This window comes from Melozone crissalis, unplaced genomic scaffold, assembly GCF_028551555.1.
Source record: "Melozone crissalis strain CALT ecotype California unplaced genomic scaffold, PUWL_Pcris_2 ptg000018l_1, whole genome shotgun sequence".
NCBI lineage: Eukaryota > Metazoa > Chordata > Aves > Passeriformes > Passerellidae > Melozone > Melozone crissalis.
The window spans coordinates 19,380,738-19,403,079 of NW_026535796.1; positions in this window are offsets into that span (position 1 = coordinate 19,380,738).

Below are 22,342 nucleotides of genomic sequence, written 5' to 3' on the forward strand. Positions count from 1 at the left end.
GTTTTGTTTCTCCCTCTTTAGACCTTTTCACAGCAAAATTAACTTTCAAATCCCAGCCAATTTCCTCAGCTACCATAAAAATAAATTTAAGATGAAACTCAGAATTAAAAAGCCACCTCCCCCTCCCCAAACATTCACCCTGTAGAGCAAATTATGAAAAACAAGCCATTGACAAAAAGCTGAGCAGATGCTCCCTGCTTGCAGTCCTTCCTCGGCAATGTGAAATAAACCCAACAGATGCCTCTCTTAATTGAGCACATGGATTACATACACACATGCACTCTGTCCTGCTTAAAACAAAACACACACAAAAATCAAACAGGAAAATAGACAGAGAACTCTTCCCAATGCCTAGGCAAGCAGGAATGTTAAGACCAAAAAAGACTCAGCTCTTCCTGCTCAAAACATGACAGGAAACTGTACCCCTAGACAGAAAGGAGTTGAAATCCATTAAAACCTGTGGACCTGATTATGTAGATCCCATGGGGTAATGCAGGTACAACACATGCCTTTGTGTATCCACACAGGAGAGAGGGGGAAAAAAAAAAAGCATCATCTTACAAGGAAATCTGTGAATATTTACTGGAGGCAGCACTGCACGATGCAGTTACCGGAATAGATCACAGATCCTACACAGGAAAAACAGGAGCAGTGCCTGCTTCCACACAGGGGGACATGGAAAGCATATGTGCATCCCTGCACGTGTGCACATCCCCAAGTCCTTGCCAAAGAAACCACAAGAAAGTTAGCTGGACACATAATATGACCTGGATTTAACCCACACCTTCGGCCAAAACCTTCCTCACCGAGGGCCACTGTGCTCTGACTGCTCAGCAGCCTGCCCTCCCCCAGGTGAGTACATCTCTGAGCCACAGGGTGGGAATTCAGCAGGAGGAGATGAGATCCTTCTGGCTGTAAAAACTCCTCAACCTCAGTTTCAGAGATTCCTCTTGAGGACCACAGATGATGTCAGGACCAAAATATTGTGATAAGCAGTGCCTTTTCTCTTAACGAACTCTTGACAAGCTTATAGACTTCTCAGACCAAACTGTACAATTTATTGCTTTCAGCATAATTTGCAATAATTGCGGTAAGATTATGGATTTGTCTCAAGGACTGCAGCTAAACTTGGCATTCAGTTTTAAAAGACTTCACAAATTCACTTGAAAGCCATGTGACAAAACAATTTTAAGGACAAACTCTGCTTCTGAGAAACTCTTGCATGTTTCCTTGTATTTGCACCTGTTAAACACTTTTCCACACCCATGCAGAGCACGCCAGTCTAAGTAATTTTGGAGCTGGAATGAGTGAGAGGGGTACTGCCTCGGGCAGTGCTTCCCCTGAGTTGTTTCATGTTCGGCTCCAGCCCTACATCACTTTCCTCTTTGACAACTGCGCTGCTGAAGGGAGACAGACGCCAGGATATACCCGTAGCTATAGCACCCACTGGTGCTGAGACAACATGCAGCAGGACACAGCACAGGGCACAGAGTTTACTTAAGTTAGTGCAGGTGAGGGCTGCTTGTAGAACTTGGGGTCGATACAGGACATGCACTTGACCAGCAACAGCTTTCAGCCTTGAAAGAGCTGCTGAGGAAGAGTAAGTTAGTTACTGTGCAATTGCAGCCACCGAGTCCAACAGATGAAACCATCTCTGTAAAAATGCATATCAGGTATTTGCATTGCTCCTCAGTGTTTCCTTTCATTAATTTATGCTAAAATGAGTAAGGCCCTGTAGGTCACTAGCAAACCCTCACCCCAGCAGCCTAAGTGACAGTTACATATCTGTGTTTGCCTGTCATTCCCTTATCTCCCATACCTGACCCATAAATACACATTGCTTTTACGCAGCAAATAGGACACTCCCAGCACATTTTGCTCTCAATCCAAACTCCAGTTGTAGAGAATTGACATCACTCAGTGGCCCTCTGCCACACTTCACTGTTTTCACAACTTTAATTTTACACCATCTCCATCAAGATTCCCTGACCTCATTGTGCCTCTCCCTCCCTAAGTCCTGCTCTCTCTTTTTAAGTTTTGCCAGCTCAGCTCCCAGAGCTGGCAGGTTGGCCAGTGACACCCAAAGCAGTGAGATTTCTCCTTGATCACTATTCCATCTGCTCTAAACCATCCTACTCTGCTCTCAGACCTTCTCTGGGAAACAGTGTGACCCAGCACCATAAAGCTACCCTTTCTGCTGCCTCTGCTGGGCATTACACTGCCATCCTTGCTCCTCTTCCCCTGTACAGTTCTGGGCCATATTTCTGCAGCACAGTGGTCTATCATGCTGCAGGGTTAGGATGGAACTCTCTGGTCCATCAGGTAATTGATTGTGTACACAGCAATAATTTCACATGCCAATGCAATTGTTCCACTCACAGCATTTGATTCCAAGGACCTTTGTACTTTGTGGAATGTACCCTTGTTTCCTCCCTTTTAGGTCTTGATGACAGACCATCAGCTTCCCAGAGGTGCTCCATTCTCAGATACACCAGCTGTCTCCTCCAATGAGCTTTTTACCCCTCAGGAGATGCAAAGGGAAAGAGACACACCACTGATCTGCTTACACAGCTCACCCAGCAGTCACTGCCACCCAGAGGTCTTCACTGCCTGCCAGCAGCACTCCACACATGTCCCTGAGGAACTTGGTGACAGGCTCTGTGCAGCTCCCCACACTGCAGGAGTGCTCCCCTGGACAGGAAGAGTAGGTCAAGTTTAAAAGTGCAGGGCATGGAATGGACTGGAAAATAACTCCTGCTGCCCAAGTCTCCATTTCACCATCCTCCCCTCTGACTGGGTCACTTCTGGCTGTTATGTGAGAGGGGACACCCACAGCTGAGGCACACAAAGGGATCTACACCTGGGGATAACACAGCCTTGGCTGTTGTGTGACCTGCATAACACAGATGATCCCATGACTACCTTGCCTCTTCCAAAGACTGTACCATAGTGATGGACTTGCCTCCCACAGAGATAGCAGCATAGTACATAACCACCATGGAAGGGCTTAATCCTTCTTCATTTCCTCTGCGAGCATGCTGTCTTTCCTCTTGCCAGTCAAGTTGGAGACAGTGCTCAGACTCCATCTTTCCCTGCAGCCAACCCACCCTGCCAGCTGCTCAGCATGAAGATCAGGTCATCCCCAGGGAGAGTCCCAAGGTTGAAAAGGAGCACCTTGCTTATAATCATGTTTTGCAAATACATGTTTAATGGAGGAAATCATGCAGTTTGAGGAGAGGCTGTTTGGTGATGATATCTTTTAGCTGTACTTTATAGCTTATTTGTTGAATTGTTGCTGGCTTCACATTGGTTTTGGTGATTATATTTTTAACTCACTGCCTAGAAGGTCACAGAGACACCATGTGTGTTTTTATAAATGAAATTGAACTAAGTTGTATTTAACATCCAAACAGATGTACTGATAGTCAGGTTTATAGCTGGAGAGGCCTTCACCAGTCAGAACAGGATTTGGCCATTCCTGGCATCATGCAAGAGCTCTGATGATCCCTGTACTGGGGCACACGGCTCCCACAGAGGTTTGTGAGGAGGGCTGAAATTCCTGGTGCAGATATGAATCACTGTGCATTTGAAAGTATTTCTCTATTAACACTGTTTAATATTTGCCTTACATTTTCTGCTTTGGCAGAAAATGCCGAAGCGTTGCCAAAGCATTTTGTTCTTGATCACAAACTCATTTGTTCTCTGGAAGATTGTCAACAAAGAAACAAAAGAAAATTTGAACAACATGTATCTGGGGGGTAAAAACCCACATGAGATAAAAGCATGGTAATTAAAAAAGAAATGGCCCTGTTCTAATCCCCTCTTTCAATTCAGTTTCTTCATCACTAGTTTCCCATTCTCTCATGTCTCCTTATGATACAGAGGCTCTTTTCTTCCTCCCAACCCTCTCCTTTCATGAAGATTACACTGATTTTCATGCTTTTAATGGTATTTATGTTTGTCATAAGTCGCTTAGGAGGAGGTTTTTGAAGTTCTTCAAAACTCTAGCTACAATTCACAATGCCTGTCCAGATTTCTGGAGGTAGAGCTCACTTACATCCTAGGAAGAGGTAGAAATACCTGTGTGCTTGTAAGTCCAAAAATCTCCTTTTTCATGGAGACAGTAATGTTAAGGAACCCTTGCATCAGATGCACATTTTTCAAACATGAGGAGGAAGAATTTCCTTGCCTTTTTGGCAATTGCTGCACAATCTGCTCTCAGTCATCTCCAGCAGATGCAGATTCATCTCACCTCACTGCAGCCATCCAAGCGTGAAGCGTCTCGTTTAAGCCAACCGTGTGACTTATCTAGGGTTCATGGAGAAAGGTAGATCCTTCCCGTGTTTGGTCCTGGAGAGGCATCTGAAATAAGGATGGGAAGGATGGGGGAAGGATGATGCTTGGAAGGGTCAATGTCATTAACTGAAACCTGACAACTGCTTTTAAGATGGTTTGAGCTGTGCCAGAGGCATCCTAAAGCATGAATTTGAGGAGCAGGCAGTGAAGGGAGTGGGATGCAGACACTTAACCCCTACATGTCCTTAAGGAGGTGGAGACCATTTCCATGGCTGGCCATTTTTCTCTCCTGACATGTGAGGTGGAATTGTTACTGCTAATGTGGCTTAGAAGGATGTTGGAAGGGCTTGCTCATATCCTTCAGCCTCCTCATGGCCACGGAAGTGTAAACAAGCCTTCACCGGTTTGGTGTTATTGTTCAAGTAGCCGCTAAGGATAAACAACCCCTGGGCACGGCGATCCTGCTGCAGGGCCGTGCAGAGCAGAGCTGCCCCGCCAGCTCCCTCACAGCTTTCCTTCAGCTGCAGCCTCACTGGGCCGCGCTGGGCCGCCATCAGCGCTTCCTGTTTGTTACCTCACAGCACCATTTCCCGTTTCCTGCCTGATTATGACTGTGCCAACTGCTTTTCCCAGGCCTGAACCAGCCTCCCAACACCCCTATTTTGACTGATACGGGATCACCATCATGGGCACTGCCCCGGTGGCAGAGGGTGCTCCTGGCTGCCATGTGAAGTACAGCCCTCTCCCCACACCGTCAACTTCCCTTTCCCTGCCCACGTGGGGGCCCAGTCCCAAGCTAAAGAAGTGGGTCTCACACATTCCATAAAGTGGGAGAGAACAAAATGACGTGCAGGTAATTCCCAGGGTTTTACTGCAAGCCAGCAGAAGGCAGCAAGGTACCCTGCAGAGCCTGACTCAGCTGGACGGAGAAGGTGGTGACATGAGGGACTCGTGGGGCCCATCTCTACAGACACCCTCTCTGCCACTGGACTTTCTACTTGCTCAGACACCTGGCACTGAACTGCCTAAAGCAAACTATGGGAAATCACATGAGCATCAGAGTACAAGGGATTAATGCGGTGTCCAGCAGCGAGTCCTAGTGCCTCATCATCCCCATGGTAGAAATGCTTCCACTTCCATCACTGAACTAGCTTTCAACATCCAGACACTTCTGGTTACTCCTTTCTCCACTCTACTTAGGACTTCTTAATGTATTTTCTTATTACTTGTAATAAAGTGATGTTCCTAGTCTTGTTTTGGCGTCTGAGGCAACTGAACCCTTTCAGTCAGTCTCTCCTTGAATGTCACAGCCTCTAAAGCTGAGGTGAGGTCCCTCACTCAGGTGGGAAGAAAACCTTCCTCCTGCTGCTCTTTACACCCTTGTTTAAGCACCCAAGGAACTCATGGCCCTTAGAAGGTGTCCCTTCCCCCAGTAAGGGGCCTTAGTAGGTGTCCCTACCCCTCCAGTATCCAGCTCAGGGCCTGACCCAGCTAATATATATTGCCGGTTATTTACTGTGTTGGGTTACCACTTTTCAGATATGAAGAAAAAAAAATAGTTTTGCAGACAAACACAAGGGGTATGCTACTTTTAAGCTGTGCTTCAGCCTTTTATTTCCATACATCTCACCTACAGTAGGTAAAAATTAAAAAACAACAACAAGCAACATTCTTGTTCCTTCACCTTTTGCCTCTTCAGTCTGTTTAAACTGTAAAGTATTTTAGGAAGGACTTGTCCTTTGCTGCAGCTTTCATAATATTTAGGAGTTTCACAGATGCAACACTGGAAAGACCCTGAACATTCTAAACTGAAGAGTGAAGACATGGAAATGGCAATAACTGATCTATAACATAAAAACAAAAGCTGATTTCCCTAGCTGACCCTGAATGAACACAATGTGCATGTTTGTACCAAGTGTTTTCTTACTAAAGCACCTGGCAATAAGAGTGTACCACAAGTCGTCCCCTTGCAGTATAAAGCTTTATGATCATTCCATTTGAGGGCTCTTATGAGAAATCTGAGCAGGCAGCGGTAGCAGGGCACTTTCTGTACATTATATTTAGAATAGGCTCTCCCACAATGAGTAACTGTGGGGCACAGTGCTGGAAACAGGCTGGAGAGGAATGGATCCTGCCAGGTGAATCCGAACTGGCAGCATCTGAGAGAGGAGAGAGTGCTGGTGTGGAAGGAGCTCTTCACCATGCACAAGCTGCTGCGCTCAGATTTTGTCTTGGGAAAGCTGAGCATGTTCATCTGTACCAGAGAGTGGGGAGAGCAGCAGGAAAAGGGAGTGAGTGTGTGTTTGCAGCAGTTGACAGGCCCTGCAGGCCCCGGGAGCCGGCGGTACAGCATCCCTGAGCAGCCCTGTTCCGCCAGCAGGGGTCTGTAGAGTCGGCACAGCCTGAGCCCGCAGCTGCGCAGGGTAGGTGGCAGACTACATCTCCCTGTCACAAGGCACCTTAACTGAGCAGAACTGTGCGTCTCTTGGAACTGAAGGCACACCAAGCTCTGTCCCTGTGCACTGTGGTTAGTGGGGAATAGAAAAGTGGGGCTAACAGAGGGTAAATATTGCAAGATTTGTGGCTGCAGGGATCCCTTACTAATATTGGGAGTACAGGTGCATCATCAATGGTCACAGTTTGCAGATGTCTGGCCAAAATGGGGTTTTTAACATAGTTAAAAGGTTTTGCACAGGTCTGGAACCCCAATTGCAAGGTCACAAGTGACCATGGAAAGTACACTGAGGCACTGCAAAACACTGCCGCCAAGGGTCAGGTTGGAGTCATGGGAGGAGGGTGTGTGGCACCCAAACCCACATTACAGTACAGACAAGGTATCAGAACCTTCCCCAGCAGCCAAGGGAGGCAACTCAGGCATTTTCAATGAGACTCAATGTTAACACCCTCTCTAAGCTATAGGAGACAAACCAAACTCTACCCTTTCAAAAGCCCACAGGGATCAGGGAAGTTTTATACCCTGGCCTTCAGTGACTAATTTCTGCGTGGCACATGATGCAGCACATCAGGTAGCTCACATTAATTCAGTGCCAATGTGCAGAGCCAGGAAGGGCATCTCTCTGAAAGTCACTGCTCATGTTTCAGCTTCAGTCTGCAGCTCTAGATGGGGAGCATTACTGCAGAGCAGCAGGCACAGGTAAACAGCAGAAAACAAACAGCATCATTCCCCCTCAGTAGCAGATTCCCACCCCAGGACCCTCCTCTGGTGTGCTCCCTGGCCATGAGCTGGATTGGTGGGCTGCAGCTGTAGCACCAGGAGGAGCTCCTCAGTGACAAAAGACAGGCTAACACTGTGTGGGAGGCAGCAAGTTGCGTCTCTCCCCAGCCCACTATCACAAAACTGGCTGAAAACAGCTGATCCAGAAGGCTGCAGCACAGCCACCCTGCAGTTGGTGCTCTGAAGGTACAGAAAAGCTTTCTGCTTTTCTCAGTTGCCCCTTTGCTTTAGGGACACCTGTACACCTGCTTCAGCAGCAGTAGGGTCCTTGGCAGCACTGGAGCCCTTGGGGGGCGGGAATCAGCTCCCGATGTGCAAACTGCAGCCTGTACATGCAGCACTGTGTTTGTTGTCAGAGGCTCATTTACAGCTATCTAATCGGTGCCTCTAAGGCAAACGGGGAGAGAGGCCATGGAGTATGGGGCTTCCAAAGGTTTGCAGGAGAGGCAGCGCTCCTGCCAGTGGGACTGCAGGCTCAGAAAGCCTGACCCCCACGGCAGCCTGGAGGACGTGGGGAGGGCAGACCATGTGCTTCTTTAGGCGCGGCTAAAGATGCCACCAGAGCCCCTCAGGGTCCAGCCCTGTTAGTCACTTCTGCAGTACCGATGTTTTGGGTGTGGTTAGTTAGCTTCAGTTTTCCTTTTCTCATGCTCACACACATGCTGGAATTATACCAGTGAAAGGGCAGCTGGCACAGTTTAAGGGGTTTTTGTAAGCCTTCGCCAGAATTGGATAACATTACCTGATGGGAGACGTGAGAGGCAGAGAAAGAGGGTGAACTCTGCAGTGGGCAGTTGCAGAGCCTGGCCAAAAATGGATGCCCCATCTCTGGAAGTGTTCTGGGCCAGACTAGATGGGGTTTTGGACAGCCTGGTCTAGTAGAAGGTATCCTTGTCCACAGCAGGACAGTTGGAACTAGAAGGTCTTTAGGGTCCCTTCCAACCCAAACATTCTGAGATCCTCTGAAAAGGTGTCAAAATGTCATAGCAAATAGCTGCACTGTGTACATTTACTTTGGAAAGGATTTCTCACTGTCTACCTCTGCTTCTCTTTCACTAATTTTTCATTGCTCCAGAGCCTGTTCCCTCCTTCCTGAGTAACTAACTGCAGCTCTCCAGCCTTTTTGACTCACGTTCTGGAGAGGCAGAGGCATTCAAGGCACTGCTAGGCAGCCCCACAGGACAGATACCTCAGGAGAAGACACCACCCCAGACCTGCAGAGATCAGCCATTTCCCAGGAGGGTGGATGCCATTCTCTGTATCTTTCTAGGTGCAGCTGCTCACTGCCACAACCACCACTCTGTTTTAACACTGTTAGTCCAGCTGTCCCCCTGTGTCTTGTGGCAGCTAATGCACAGGGCTGCAATTGCCAAATGAAAGAGAACCCTCTTCATGCAGGCACACGTCTGCCTTCAGGGTGCTGAGCAGCCTCAGCTGTAATTTTGCAGAGCTGAATGATTATCAGGTTCAAAATGCCTTTGCATTAACCTGAGCAGTATGTTATGCACACATCTTGTGTTCTCCTTTTGTCCTCTGCTTTAGTTTTATATTAAAAGCATTGCTGAACAGTTGCAGCATGTAATTTCCTGTAAGCTGGATGGAGTGTGTTCTGGAGTGTGAAGAAAGCTTTGCTAGTAGCACAAAGAACATGATGAAGTGAGATGGAGCTAATTTTTTTATTTCTCATCCAGCTTTCCTACTACTGTAATTGCATTGACTCCAGCAGTTACATTTGTGTAAATCAGGATGAGAGGGATTCAGGGTTAGGGATCCATTCCCTCTTTTCTCTCTCAGCTCCTACTGTACAGTCTCTGCAGCTGCCTCTGCAGAATCCCCCATTTCTCTGCCCACCATGTTCTCCATCAGGCGTTGTTTATCCACTGTAGGTTACAGCAGGTTTGTACAGTGCTTGGAGATCCTCCGTCCATGGAGGCAAGTGTTACCATTACTGACAAACACCTCTCTGCAGTCCCGCCCTCCGCCTTGCTGTCACTCAGCACCGTGTGGGATGTGCCCGGCAAATGGCAGAGCTGCTGCACTGACAGGGAGAGATCCCTGAGGAGGCACCACTGAAGGGATTGGATTCCCTTCGGCCGCAAACCCGCGCTGCTGGAGCCGGCTGCTGGCCCGCAGGGAGGCGTTACCACAGCACGGCGCTGTGGGTCCTGCGGGCACCCCTGCTCCGCCACTCTCAGCTGGGCGAGATTTATACTGGGGGGACGGAAGAATTCAGATCAAATAAGAAGGGTTGGTCTTTACCTGGTGCTTCACTGGCTTCAAAAGCTTTCGGCATGAGCTCATTCTTCGCCCCTTCATCCGTGTCTCAACAGAAGGACTCAAGATCCGTACACCAACAGATTCACATGCAAACAGAAATCTTCATAAAAAGGAGAGCAGCTCTGCCACTGAGGACTCAGTGCACAGACTTCTTGCTTGCCTGATGTGAGACACACACATTTCCCATTCTCAACTTTCCTTTAGGGAACAGGTGTGCTTTTTCTGATCTTTTCCTGTGGGACCATGCAGACTGCTGCTCAGGGGTTGGGAGTGTTGTTAAGCAGTCACATGAGTCTTTTGAATGAGTCCATAAGGACTTCACCCTTTAGGTCATAATTAAGCGTATTATATCTTTATTACTGTACTGTGGGGTTTCCAACAGCCACTGTCACTGACACAGGACTTGCTCTCCAAATTGTTTTGAATGCCATAAAGAGAAGGGTTTTTGCATGGCTTCTGCTGGAATTCTCCAAGCTCAAGTACCTGCTCAGTGTATGAATAGCTTTCTAATTCTAATGTTCAGTTAAAAACTCATCCACCATAGAGGATGCTTTGATTGGATGGTTTGGGGTTTTTCTGAGTTTTGAGGTCTTTGTTTTGGATTGGGGGGGGGGGGGGGGGGGGTGTTGATTTGTTTGTGGGTTTTTTGTATTTTTCGTTTTAATGAATACCTCATTACTTTCACACTTTGTCTTCATATTCCAGATCAGCAGCTGGTGGTGAAGTTTGAGAACAACCTTGAAAGATGAACCTTTATGCTCTTTGGACCACAGAGGAACTCACTTTTGATCTTTTAAACCTACTTGCTCACACTTTCTTGCAGAAAAATTTCTACTAGTTCCAGGATGACATTCCTGCCAGACTCTGAATGTCATCATATGGAGATCTGCTCCCACACAGAAGGGTGCAGAAAAGATGATGTGCTAATGAGCTACCTTCTTATCCCTGCTGTCAGTTCAGTGACTCTCCCTCCTCCTCTTCCCTTTCCCTGAACTGCAAATGTAATTGCTTTCCAGCAGCCCTGCGAACAGCCCGGTCCATCTGCAGCCCTGGAATCCCTCCAGAGGGCAAAGTCTTGGCTTTTTGCTTCAAATTATCTTGTCTTTTCTTGAGAGGAGAAGGAAGGAAATACCAACCAGGGTACTGATGCAGCCAGACTGAGCAGTTGAAATGAGGCCAGCATCCCTTTTGCCATCAGACTACCCAGGCTGTCCTCCTGCCAGTGCTCAGCAGGCCAGTGGAGCCTGTTGCCTGACTACCATGTCCCTAGCACTGTTATTCTCCTTGGCAATGCGGCTTGTGCCCCTGAGCCCACTCCCCTCGTGCATTTCTCAACACATTACCTGGCACCCAACAGGCAATATAATATCTAACACAGAATGTTAGCCTAAGGCTTAACTCCTCTCCAAGGAACTTGACCATTTCTGCATGCACAAGACTCGGGTGCAGGCAAACAGGGTATTTGACATTGCTCACACTGGTTGCCAATTAAACTTGGGTAAAGAAACTTTCCCCTCCCACTCTTCCTAGGTGTAAAGTGGGGCTGGTACTCACTCATCTGCCAAGAGGGTAGTTAGACTCAATTAACTGGTGTAAAAAGAGTTCTGTGTGCTACTAGAGGGCACTGATGCAACATCTGAACCTGCTCAGGCAAGAGGTATGCTCAGGCTAGAGCACTGAATAGAGCAAGGTCAGTGCAAACTTTGATGATACTTGTGGTCTACTGAAGCCATAAAGTAATTTCAGATGTCATGGTCATCAGCATCTTTCTTTCACATCACCTCTCCATATGCACATTAGAGCTTGCTAAGAGGCACATGATGTGATCCTTGAGGCTGTCCTGTGCAGGGCCTGGAGTTCAACTTGGATGATCCTGTGGGTTTCTTCCAAACCAGAATATTCTGTGATGCTGCGTGGTCCTGCTTAGGGCACTTGGAAATGGGGAGAAGGAGAGATCAGAGGAAAAAAACCTGCATGAGAAAAGGAATTTGCCTGCTGAGTTTTCTTAAGAGGATCAATTGGTACAATATTTGTCAAGTAACACTATCTAGGCGGTTGCTTTAATTTCTCATACAGAGGCAACATACCAGGAAAAAGATTTGTCAATAAAAATCTAACAAAAGACAATGATTCTTTCAAATTGTGTTGTTCCCCAACTCCCTTGTTTATGAAATCTATGCCAGCCTTTTATAGCTTTTTCAATTTAAAGGGTCATATTGAGAGCTCAGCTCTGTTTCCTGCCCTGCCTTTGTTTCTCAGTTTCCCATTTGTAGCTGTTTTTTGACTAGCCTGGTCACAAAGCATGAAATCAATTGTTTTCAAATCTAGTGCACTGTGTTCCCAACAAACACACAAAAAACCTGGGGGATTCAACTTGTAACTATTTTGATCTGATATCTTCTGGGAAAAGCCACATGTGAAAACCAGCTGGCCTTCCCACATGGATTTCTCCCACTTAAAGGCTCTTCAGATGCTTTTTAATGGTAATGCTCAGCCTTATGATGCAATCTTTGCTACATATATCATAGATGCTGTGACATGCCAAAATGACCCTTCTACCCAGGTACTGAGTCCTCTCACAGCACGTTCTGCCATGAGCAATGCCTAAAACGTGAGGCTATTGCACAATCATATCATGACACCTTCTTTCCATTACCTCCAGCACAGCAATTTGAAATTCCTCTTTAATTGTTCTCATTATCTTCCTCTACCACACATATCTCTAAAGAACCGCCAAAAATAGCTCAAAGAAAATAGGCCAGTTCTGTTACAGGAAAGTGGCTGAAATTTGTCAGAGTGGTTACCTCTCAGGCTCAAGGCTCCACAGAGGATGCTATGGAGTCTAGCTTTGACTTTTCTTTGGTGCATAAGCCAATGTTATGACAGAACTAGAAGACCTCACACCTGATGTTTGAAAGAAGACACATGGCAAAGCTATATTTATGTTCAACATACACCAAGTCACCCTGGCTTGAAGGGAGGAAGATAAGAGATGGTTCTTGGCTTAGATTTGCTCTCCCATTGCCTGTATTGCAGTATTGCCTGACTGCAAAGTGCAGTACATGGGCTTTGTTAGATGAATGGAGCCCCCCTCAGCCACACCATCACAGCCTGGTGCCATTCCATCACCTTGCAGTGAAATCTAAATCCTTTCTGCTGCTGCATTTAACCTGCCTATCCACATATCCACCCACAACTGCTCTTTTACAGCCAAGCCCTTGACACACAATAATTGTCTGCTCCCCTTCCCTATGTCTGCTCATTCATGGAAATCCAAGGGCTAAGAAATCCTAAGGCTCTACTGTGATGCTTTGCAAAACAGGGAAGGGAAAATATTGTAAAGCCAGTTTAATGGGGCAGTTAAGGGAAAAGAGGGATGCTTGGAGGTGCACTCTAAGCTACTGTGCCATCAGATGTCATCTTAAACTGCTAAAGAGCAGTTTCCTTGTCTTGCTCATTTAGGATAAAACATATACATACAGCTCAGCCAGCAGCTCTGGAGAAGCAACAAGAAAAGCTAGGCTTTTCCCACCATTGGGATCAAGAAGAGAACAGCCATCCACAGCCTTGGTTTGAGGAAACTTCTTGTTGGAGGCTCCCATTTCAGCACAGAGGGTAATGGAGTGGGGGATAGGAGAAGAACAGGTGATGATGATCCATGATCATCTGCTGGAATGCAGCATGAAACAGTCCTTGGGCAATAGTGTGATACCACAGCCATCTTCAGGATTAGAGAGAAAAGGCACTGGCAGATTCAGAGGGATTCTTTCTGCCTCTGACTCTGAAGACTTCTCTTATGCATAGGCTCATACTCAAATCAAAGGAATCACTAACTGCTTAATCTTAAGCACATTATGAAGATCAGCATCAAGTGATTTAAACATATTCTTATCAATCTTCAATCAGGAACCTCTGATCCTTGTTTTCTTGTCGAAGCTTTAAAACACAGCAGGGTCTGATCATAACATTATACATGCACACGGTCAGTCTATGAGAGGGCAGCATTGTCACTTCCACTCCACAGTTTGAGGCAGTGTGACAGGGAATAAAGCTAAAGGATTTGCCATTAGCTGGCAGTGACAGACTTTAGGAATAAGCATCTGCCAAGCAAGATCTTAGAGAGGAGAACCCTGCTGTCCTTTCACCTTGCATCCACATCTGCATGAAGCTTCTCTCCTCCAGACAGTGCCCAGATGCTCCAGCTGATGCTGCAAGCTACCTGCTGCTAGGCTGGGGTCTTGGCAGATTGTAGCCAAGTGCTCTCAAGAGGTTGAGATTAGAGGACAATTTTAAAAAGAGAAAACTATTATTCTGAAGAATCATTAACCTCTTAAAATCTATAAGGCAACAGCCTTCCTATCTTAGCTGGCACAGATTTCCTAAAATGGGAACACAACTGGAACAGATTAAAATATATTGGAAACCACTCAGTGTTCCACAACATGACATATATGTGTAAAATTAGGAATAGGCTGTAGATGTCCCAGCACTGCTGATAGCAATGCCACATTCATCAGCAACTGGAACACAAGCAGCTGTACAGCCGCTTTGTTATAATGGTCTGGAGGCTCTGAGGTAAGACCTTATTTATTCTTTTACTGGGAAGATGTATTCAAGGAACTGCTTCTCTCCAAAACACACAGATAGAAACACAGAGTCTTTCCTCAACAGTGCAACCTCTACCATGGTGGGATTCACACATCTCTGAGGATTTGAAATATATGTGTTAGCTGAGAGTCCTGAAATCTTATACTGAGGATACCATCGGGGGAACATTTAGAGGCTTTTCCTTGAAATGAGGGGAGGGAAATACCTCTCAAAAAAAGCTGACATTGTCAGCTGCTGTCCTGGCACCAGTCAGTGCTCCCACCTCATGAGAATGTGTCTCTTCCAGGCTCTTTAGCCTGATGTAACCCCAGGCTACGTGTAACATCAGAGTTAGTAAACAGGTGGTGATGTAGCCTCTGCTTGTGTACAACATTCCAGTCCAATCATTACGTAACATACCAACCACTCAAGCTATGATTTTGATATTCCACTGACACACCAGTCATCAGCGTCCAGTGTCCATGCCACCAGAGTGTCTGCAGGTTTAGTCTGTCTCAGGAGCAGATTCCCCATGGTCAGCACTGTACTGCTCACTGCCAGATTTCACACTGGCCTTTAAACAGGGACAGTGCCCTCCTAAACTCTGGATCCAGATTCAACCAAACTACATCACCTGTAACTCTGTGTTGTTACACTTGGCTTTGGAGGAATGAGTGCTACAAATGTTGTTACAGAGTGCAGGTAGAATTCAAATTGGATTAATTTAAGTAGATTACATCTAAAAAAGCACATAAGCCAAATCAATCTCCCTTCTCCCTCTTTTCCATCTCTCAAAAAAGTCCCATTGGTTTTTAAGAGCCAGGCGCATGTATTACTGCACCCTGCACTATCCTTTACTCCAAGCAAGGCAGATAAACTGTACTTACATTCTGCTTTGGTGACGTTGTTACTGCCTCCACATACAGACAGATAGATATAACTAGGCAGGGTATTTGGCATTGGAAAGATACCACAGCGCCTCAAACTACTGGAGAGACGCTGAAAGATGACATTAGAATGGGAAGAATGACAAGAAAATCTCTGGCCTTGACATAAAGAGATGAAGTTACCGAATTCAGCATGGCTCACCTGAGCTTTGGCTCTCACATCCGTTCCAAAAAACTCAGCATGTAGCAGGGTTTCAGCTAAGACAAGGTTAGGAACATGAGAAGAATTAAAATCTGCAATGGAGACGTGTCATGGCAGAGCTGGAAAAGGTTAATGCCAGAACAGGATCAATAGCAGAATCAGACCAGACAGAGAAAAGCAATCTCACAGGGAACATTGATAGGTCAGGGCTAGCCAAAAGAGCAGCAACATCAGGACATGGTGAGTGCAGCAGAGAGTTCAGGCTGACACTGCAGTTACATGCACAGAGAAGTTACACAAGCAGACAGGTTAACAGTAAATACCTTGTTCTGCCAACACTGGATGCTGTTTTCAGCCATGGCTATTAAAACCCTGGCACAGTATGACAGCTCTGGACGGAGCAGAGCTCTATTTGCTGGTGCCCACAGGTCAATGATAGCTGAGGAACTCCTAAGAGGAGCTCAGATGACTTCAGTCGGGACCTTAACCAGCCAAGAGCTTGGTCACTGTCAGCCTCTATCATTTTGCTGTCAGTCCCACAGCTTCTGTGTGGTCCAGTGCCTGTTCTTCAAGTCACCATGCTGCTTGCACAGAGGAGGATGCAATGTCTCATGAGTCACTTTCCTGTTGCCTCCCAATTAGGAGCACGGCCCACAGAACTGCACTGTCAACACTTCCCATATACTGCTTACATGGCGAGAAGGTGCAGCAGAAATATCTCTGCACCTAGAAAAGCTGCTGAGTTACCCTTCCTTGCTATGCATTCCATCAAAAAGCTGACAGAAACCTTCTCACACATGCACTGGAAGCAGGGAAATTATTATTAGTTCATGGAGAGGCTGCTCAAGGCTGCAGGAGCCCTGCTTGCTCAGGCATTCTGACACAGCACAGGAACACAGCTACCATTGCACACAAAGCGCACCCAAGACTTATGCCCAGAGAACAAACGCAAGGACACAGCTTCTGGGTAGGGACTGCTGGTTTCTGCCTGGAGGAGGGAAGTGAAGGCAGTGCCTGCAGGCACAGGCACCTCTAGGTGACAAAAATCTGGGGCAGAAACGCCAGCGGTCACTGCAAGCCCAGGCCAGGGCTCTGCGCTGACAGTGCCGCGCGTCACAGGCAGCACAGGTGAATCAGCCCAGGCTTATACGTGCCTGGAGTCAGCTTCCCCCAAACACACCCCCTTACACACAGTGCAGCCACAGGGAATTCAATTTATGCTAATGCCTGACTCACCCTGTTGATCATATTCTCTCTTTGCAGCCACTACAACAGCAGTCTTGGCCGGGCAGTCAAGTGCCTGAAGCCTGGACACTGGTGCTCCTCCTACCTACCTTCTGCTACCACCACAGCCTATGACTTGACATGTTCTCAGAAGCCCTCTGTTTCCATCTCAGTGCAGGACAGCACAACCCACTGCTACATGGCCCCAGTGTTCCATATGGGGCAGAAAGGAAACCTTCCCTCTCCAAAAAGGGCATAGTAAGACACATATATTGCTGGGGTTTTTGTAAAGCCAAACCAGATTTCAAAGAGCCTGTGACCAGAGCCACTGCCTGTCTGGTAACAAGACCACAAAAATCATGCTTCATCTACAAGACAGGATTAATCTTATTTCACTAGAAAAATTCTGTTTCCACATGGGCTACAGCTGCATTTTCTGACCTCTCATTCCAGTAGGCTTGGAAGCATCATATCTACTAAAAAGCTCAACTGAAAGAGGTTTAATGTTGAAATAATTTACCTTCACAATCGGTAACAGTTTTAAAGTATTTGAGGGTCGTGATATCCCCAAGATGGAAATGATAACACCAAGCTTTCAAATGCTTCTACAGCAAACTGCCACAAAGATTATGAAGCATGGAATGTACCAGGACAACCCAGGAGGGGCCACAACCAACATGCAGGACAGCTCTGTCCAGGCAGGTGCTTTTCCTGGTTTGCCCTTGCATGTGGTTGAGCATAGGAGGACAGTGCCCATCCTTGCCATGCAGAAAATCCAACAGCCACTGATTACCTTTGACTATTCTCAGCTGTCCAGCCGTGCAAGTTTTTGCTGTTCCCACATGCAAGAAGGTGGCAGGCACTTGACTTCAGAGAGCAGCATGACTGGTACAGGCAGGAGGCCACCCAGCTTTGCAGAGATGCTGCAGCACTGACTGCTGGCCCACAAGATGGGAAGGATGGTGTGGACTGACTGCCGGGCAGCACATGGTACTTATGCATTTGTGCTCCAGGCTGAATGAGAAGTGTTTCTGTGGAACCTGCATGTCTTCTCACAAGTTCTCATGCCTGTTATCCTGGCACTCATTTTTGTCTTCTGGACCAGAGACAGCACGAGCTGATACACAGATGAATTAAAGCTCTCTCTGAATTAAAGAGCTGGCAGATCTTGCTTATCATATTTGCCAGGGCACCACAAGGAAGACAGGCAACACTTAGCAGGTGTGTGAGTCATGCCTTGGCTTATTAAGTAGCTTTTTTCCATAGCATTTTGTTCTAAATAAATAGCGTTGGGCTTTAAGGAAGGTGGTGATCATTAGCATGTTCTGCTCCTCATCTTAGGGAAGAGCCCCTGTAATTAGGAAGGACAGGTCTTTGAATCTGCTGGGCTAATCAGAGGAAGATTCAGAAAAGGAAAGTGCAGACCTAGATTACCAAATTCAAGTGCAAAGAAAGCAGGTTTTTATTTTGAGACAGCTGAGAACTAAGTGCCCAAAACCTAAGTGGACATGACTTACACACAAAAGGAATGGAGCCACTGTTGAGACAGGATCTGTCCTGTTAACGCCACAAAATCAAACATGCCTGATCGCATACAACACATCTACACCTGGTTTTCAAACCACAGTTTTCAATGTATGTGCCAGAGATACAAAAAAGAAAGACAAATATTTTCAGCAGGACTGCAAATTTCCTTCAGACAGAAATGTAATCTTTACATCAGAACATAAAATTCTGCCCAGCAAGGCCACATTTAAAGCAAAATCTTTCAGTACTTGTCACTAACAATAATCTGCTTGCTATGAGCCACAATCTCAGGACTACTTGGGATTTTTGGTCACAGCAATGAGACTTTTAGTCCTTCTAGAAATAAACAAATCCCACTTACTGATATAACAGCAAAAGCATCTGTCTTCCTCTTCATTAAGCATCACATTAGGTAGGTCATTTGCTTGCAAATGTTCAAAAGAGTGAAATAAAAAGTAAGTAAGTCATATAGACACATTAAAAACTGTAAAGGAGAAGGGATGCAGTGAAGGAGGAAGTTCTTATTGAGATAGCTACTTATCACTCTTCCTCCACACTGATTCATAAGTCCCACATATTGAGTGGCTGGGTTATTGCTTTGATTGTAAAGTCAACACACACATCTTCCTGCCCTGGAGCAATCGAGAGTCAAAAGCACTGTTCCTACCCTCCTTTTTGCCTTGATAAGGACTTGTATGAGTGGGTAGCAGGTGGGGTTTTTTTCCCTCTCTCAGATGAAGACTATTAGTGAGTATTCCAGGTGTAAAGCCATCCCTCTGGCCACTACAAAGAGAGGCAGGGCTGCTGAGAGGCTGGCTGTCTCATTCAGTGGGGCATGGCAATGTTACCAGGTGCCTGAGAGAGGGAGGACTTTGTTCCTCTTTGTGCTGTTTAGTCTTGTTGCAGACTTAGCTCTTACTCTCTCTCTCATCTCTTTAGCTGTGTGTTTTATGGGCTTTCTTCCCAAGGAGAGATCTCTTGTGCCTTTATTACACTTGGCAGCTCTCTGCTTCCTCTCTTTGGAAGGCAAGCTTGCTACTTGTGGCTCTTTCTTAAAGCTTGGTGGCTGACTTTACAGCTCACTTCTCTGCTGCTAAGTAGAACGTGAATTTCAACTTCCTTCTACCCTTCAAAATTCCAGATGATACTGTAATGCTGCTTTATCTGGGGTTTCTCAGCAGTCAAGGGATGAGGTAATATTTCGGGGTGTGCGTTTGTTCTGTAGCCTTTGCTTTGTCATTAATATATCAGTCAGATATTTCAGAACTCTCAGTTTGTGCCTGTTTAGGGCTTTGTGGTCATACTCTAGCTAGCTGTGTTGTAGAAAATTAATCCATAGCAGAAGAGAAGCAATTCCTGTTATGAGGACACTGTGACAATCTAGATAAGAACAGCTGCAAGTGTGTCAGGACAAAACCTCATCACTGCAAACTGATGAAGCCTCCCTGACACTACAAACCTGGGGAAATTCTGGTGCTTGGCTATACTTCAGCTACTTCCTGTGATACTCCTGAAATGAAAACTTTCTGCTCATCAAACGAGAGCACTGGATGGAAAGGCAGAAGGTAATAGAGGTAATGACATCACATAACCTCTGTTACAGTTAAATCTACATAAAGAACTTATTTTCCTGCTATTGGTCCTTCATATAGAGGAGTGGGGGTTGCAGATCTAAAAACTTGCTGCTCTGCAGGTTAGGATATTCTTAGTCTTCAAGCTAAGCCCTTCATGTCCAGTTAATGCTCATATCCCTTTGTGTGAATTCAGTTTCAATAACAGGGCTTTAGTTTGCTCAACTGTGATTTATTTTCATGTCTCAAATACAGGAACCACTTGCTATTTTCCACTTGTGGTACCTGCCCCATTTATATATTTACATTCTTTGCTAATAAACTTTTGGGTTGTGTCTCTTTTTTTCACCTCCCTTGACACAAGCACCAGGAGTTCTAAGAACAGTGCTTTTCCTTCAAACGTGGTAATTTTTTTAAGGACTCACAGCAATCACCATCCTGACTTTTATTGGCTTGCATCTAAGGTATCTTTGGGGTTGACCAAAGTCATATCCCTGCTAGTAATCTACTTTTATCTTAATCCTCTTTTTATTTGACTAGAGAGCTTCTTATTGGATTTTAAACTCTTTGCAAATGTGCAAATTGGCCCAAACTTCTGCAGTTCTTACTTCATTACATAGCTAAGTGCCAAAACAGAAGTTTCTCTGTTGCATTATTCCTTGTCCATCCTGAATGAATTCCCTATTCTTTTTTGAGCTGTTATTGAAATCAGCTGGTTACTTCCATAAACAGTTATCCTTCCCTACTTAGGAAGCAAATCATAGATTTGCTTTCTACCTTTGAATTAAAATTTCTGTTGTTCTACCATATTTCTGTCTTTGGATTCTTCAGTCTACCTGCTTATATCAACCAGTTCCTTCAGGTTTTTGCTCAGACCTGTTTAATATTTTAGCTGTAAACTCATCTTTCTTTTTATACTGGAACTGAAACTAAATCTCTTCCTGCAGTGAAACTAAATGAAATTACATCAGCCCAGACAAGAAGCTGAGTTTTACAGCCTGGGCTGAGGTTCCCAACCCTGGCCTTGTGAGCCCATGCCTCCTCCATGCCTGTCTTGCCTTAAAGCTGCCAATGTGGACATCCACACGACTCCTCAGAATGCCCCTCTGCTGTTTGGGCAGCAGAGTGAGGCCAAAGAGCAGGGGGTTATACTGTACCAAAAGATGAGCCAATTGAGTTCATGACTCACAGCATGGCACTCTCATGAGCTCCTAGGTTTGGGATGCTGTGGGCTCAAAAAAAAGGAGTTTCCACAAGTCAGTGCTCTGATTTTAATTTCAGTGTCCAATTTGATCATCCCTCAAGCTAAGCTACTAGGAAGTGTTTGAGCTTCTTTCCTACCCTTTACCCAGTAAAAAAACAAATCTGAAATTGTAGTTCTCATTCTTTATAGTGAATTTTTAACTGTACTAGTGCTGGGAGGAACTTTGTCAGCAACATGGAATATGAGAGAGGGACAGGATGACCGGAGCAATCAAGGCCATCTCCTGCCAGGGGAGTCAAAACTGCTCACCAGCTTGAAGTGAGAACAGGGTGGGGGAACTCAGCAAAACCCATTGTGCAGCAGATCACTCTGGGGTACAACTCAAAAGCCAAAATGACAGTGCTGGATTTTCTTAAAGGACTCCTCAGCTAACTACAAGATACTGGTAGGGTATTGATGGCATGTTGAAACATTTATTAGATATATTGATTTATTTTTTCCTGTCATATAACTAATTCAAATACAAATTAAGTTTGTAATGTCTCCATCAAGTTTGTCACTCTCATCTGTGAACTGGGGACACTGCAAAATCTCCCAAGACAGCTGACAACAGTCAGAGCTGTAGCAATCATAGGGTAAACAGACTAAATGTGGAGTAGGTCAGCATCAGTTCAAGTTCTGTCCTGCAGAAGAATCACCCAAACTACCACCTTGTCCTGGACTTGGTTTTCAGTCTGAAGTCCTTAGGGTACTTCTTCCTCTGGATTGTTCAGTTGTTCTCTTTGACATACTGGTGTGTCCTTTGCCATTTCTAGTTCTCTGTGCTCAAGACTGTATTTAACCCCACGAGTTAATGCCTTTAACAATGGCAGTGTGTTCCCTTTGGATGCAGCAAACAAAATTCAAATACACCTATTTCCTACTGCTCTATATGTGTTTCCTGATCCCCAGGTTTTAATACGGAAGTTTGACGATGTGGCTTCTGCATTTCGATGTTGGAAACAAGGCTGACTGCATGTTTCTATGGTAAGTGTTCACATCTGGAGGGGATTTGTGAATGCCATAAGAATTGGATTCCTCAAACAGAAGTGAGTAAGACCCCTGGTGATGCACGTGGATGTGGCTTTGTGAATGTCAGGTGAATAGCACTGATTTACATTTCTTTATAAAAAGACTGTGGCATTGTTTGAATTTAATCTCCAATTCCAGTAGTTTTAATTTTTACTGAAGCCTTCAGGAAAAGAGGACAATTAGTTTTTATATTCTCCTGTCTGCTCATTGTAGAGAGGAAAGCAGTGCCAAGGTTTTGGAAGATTTGTGGTGTCTGGAAAT